We start from the raw sequence: 3,113 nt of genomic DNA, 5'->3' as shown, positions 1-3,113 counted from the left end.
GAGAGTAGTACGAGCAGGGGAGCAGAGGGATTGAGGAGCTTACCATAGGCAACGCCACCACCATGGTTGCGGTGTGGCCAAATCACCATCGTCGCACGCTGGCAAGCGATAAGGTAGTCGAGGCTGACGGATCTGGGGCAGTAGCACCACAGGAAAAACCCAGGAGGCGCTGGTGCACAAGGAGGCACGGGAGGTGGCGTAGGTGACTAGATCCACGAGCAAGAGCACGCCGACAACAAACCTCTCCCCACCACCGAAACCCTAGAGAGGGAGAACTGATGGGGGCGACCACGAGCGGCAGGGAGAAGCGAATTGAATGAGTGGAGGAGGTAGAGTGGCTCAACGGGGAGCCCAGGGTAGCTAGCTCAGCGATAGAGCTCGCCGGAGTAGGCTGGAATCGGCCGGCGCCCGAGGCGGCGATGTGAGGCGACGAAAGAGAGAAGGGGATTGAGAGATAGGGGCTCGGGATCGAGAGAGAGAGGGGCTGGGGATTGAGAGAGAGGGGCTCGGGATCGAGAGAGAGGGGCTCGGGAGCTCGCCGGTGCCTGACCCGCCGCCCGCTGGTCTCGCCGTCGCCGAGGTGAGGTGGAGGCCGAAACCCTAGCCAGCACGGGGGACGATGGAGGGCGGGAGCGCCGATTCTGGACGGAGGGTAAGGAGGCGTGGAGCTTGGGGAGCTCGGGGGGAGTGCTTCCCGTCGTCGGAGCTCACCGGAATAGGCCGACGTGGGTGGTGCCGGCGGCGGCGAGGGAGAGGGGTTCGTGGGGGAGAGAGGAGCGAGGTCGCGAGACAGAGAGGGAGGAGGCGCTCGGTGGAGTTGGGTGGGCTCTATCTCGTGGGCTCTTTTTTTTTTCTCCTTTTCTCTAGATGGATGGATGGATGGCTGGATGGATGTGGGGTGGAGAGCTAGATGGATGGATATGCGCCACGTCATCGATCCGTGGCACAAACGTTTCCACCAATAGGAATCAAGCTTATGCAATTGTGTTCTCCCTTTTGTTTTTCTTCTAATTTTTTTACTCTCTTGTACCGCTGAAGGAGGGCAAGTGCTAACCGCGTCCACGCCGGTAAAGGGTCTGGGGTCCTCTCGCCTCGCCGCCATCGGAGCAGCGCTAGAGGTGGAGGCCACCGAAACCATAGCCACGAGGTAGGGTTTTGGGTGGACGGAAGGAGCGGATCCTGACGCATGGATGGCACGGCAGGACGAGGTCCGGCGGACCCGGCTGTCGGCGATCTATGAGGGGAGAGGAGGATCACAGCGGCATGCTGGATCCAGCCACTTGTAAACTGCACCATCTTCGAGTTAGTATCTGACTATCGAGAGGGAACGTGTCCGGTTTATGAAGGAAGTGTGTTGCCCGTTGCTCCATTGACCTCGAAACTTCCCGTGCTCTTAAAGGGGGGCATTTCATGACACTTTCCCGGGCATGGCATTTTTTGGGACCGTCTGGAATATTTGAGGCATTTACTGCATCTATAGGGCTTTAATGTGGAAAATTGCAGATCTGCACGGCGGTCACCTGAAATGATGTCAATAAGTGGTTTGTAAATCATATATGATGTCTTTGCAGTGTGCGTAGGCCTAATGCAACCAAAGGAGGAGGAGCCATACCACTAGGGGGCGAATGTACCTTAGCGGCATGTCGGAAATCCTCGGGACCTCGCACGGTGTCGTCATATGGCCCTTGTAAGGTGTGGTAAAAATTTGAGCGTGTTTCGCAGAAGTCTGACCAGCGGCCACTTGTAAACCGCACCATCTTTGAGTTAGTATCTTGCTATAGAGAGATAATGTTTCGGTTTGTGAAGGAACTGCGCTGCCCGTTGCTCCGTTGACCTCGAAAATTTTCATGCTCTCAAAGGGGGCCATTTCATGACACGTGCCAGGACATGGCATTTTTCGGGCACGCCTGGAATATTTGAGACATTTACTGCATCCGTAGGGTTTCAATGCGGGAAATCACATATCTGCACAACGGCCACCTGAAATGATGTCCATAAGTGGTTTGTAAAATCATATATGATGTCTTTGTAGTATGCATCGGCCTAGTGCAACCAAAGGAGGAGCAACCCCACCACGGGGAGAGGCGAATGTACCTCGACGAGATGTCAGATCTAGCCGTAAAAATCCACGAAAAATCATACGATGCTGGAAATCCTCGGGACCTGGCACGATGTCGTCATATGGCCCTTGTAAGGTGTGGTAAAAATTTGAGCGCGTTTCACAAAAGTCTGACCGGCGACCACTTGTAAACTGCACCATCTTCGAGTTAGTATCTTGCTATAGAGAGAGAATGTTTCGGTTTGTGAAGGAACTGCGCTACCTGTTGCTCCGTTGACCTCAAAAATTCTCATGCTCTCTAAGGGGGCCATTTCATGACACATGCTAGGACATGGCATTTTTCGGGCTTGCCTGGATTATTTGAGACATTTACTACATCCGTAGGGTTTCAATGCGGGGAATTGCAGATCTGCACGACGGCCACCTGAAATGATGTCCAGAAGTGGTTTGTAAAATCATATATGATGTCTTGCAGCATGCATAGGACTAATGCAACCAAAGAAGGAGGAGCCCCACAACCGGGGGGGGGGGGGGGCGAATGTACCTTGGTGGCATGCCAAATCAAGCCATAAAAATCTGTGAAAAATCATACGATGCCGGAAATCCTCGGGACCCGGCACAGTGTCTTCGTATGCCCCTTGTAGGGTGTGGTAAAAGTTTGAGCGTGTTTCGCAGAAGCCTGACCGGAGGCCGCTTGTAAACTGCAGCATCTCCGAGTTAGTATCTAGCTATCGAGAGAGAACTTGTCTGGTTTGTGAATGAAATGTGTTACCCGTTCCTCCATTGGCTATTTCAACCCTCCACCGCACTTGTATACATATATTAAGACACAATGCAAGTTTGGGTACCATTGATACCCCCAAGGCCCCCGACCGACCTAATCCTAGCCCAGTTGACCCGAAGATCTAGGCCTTTGACTTTCACTGGACGGCCTTTGACCAACGTACTTTTTCACCTGGTTGTGATAGGTCAGCCCATAGGAATATTTCAAAACAAGGTCTGGGCCCAACACACCAGCGGACCCCCCTCATGTCGACCCGATGTGGCCATTCCC

The sequence above is a fragment of the Triticum dicoccoides genome, chromosome 7A (genome assembly GCF_002162155.2).
Source record: "Triticum dicoccoides isolate Atlit2015 ecotype Zavitan chromosome 7A, WEW_v2.0, whole genome shotgun sequence".
Taxonomy (NCBI): Eukaryota; Viridiplantae; Streptophyta; class Magnoliopsida; order Poales; family Poaceae; genus Triticum; species Triticum dicoccoides.
Note: the sequence above shows the minus strand (reverse complement) of the source record.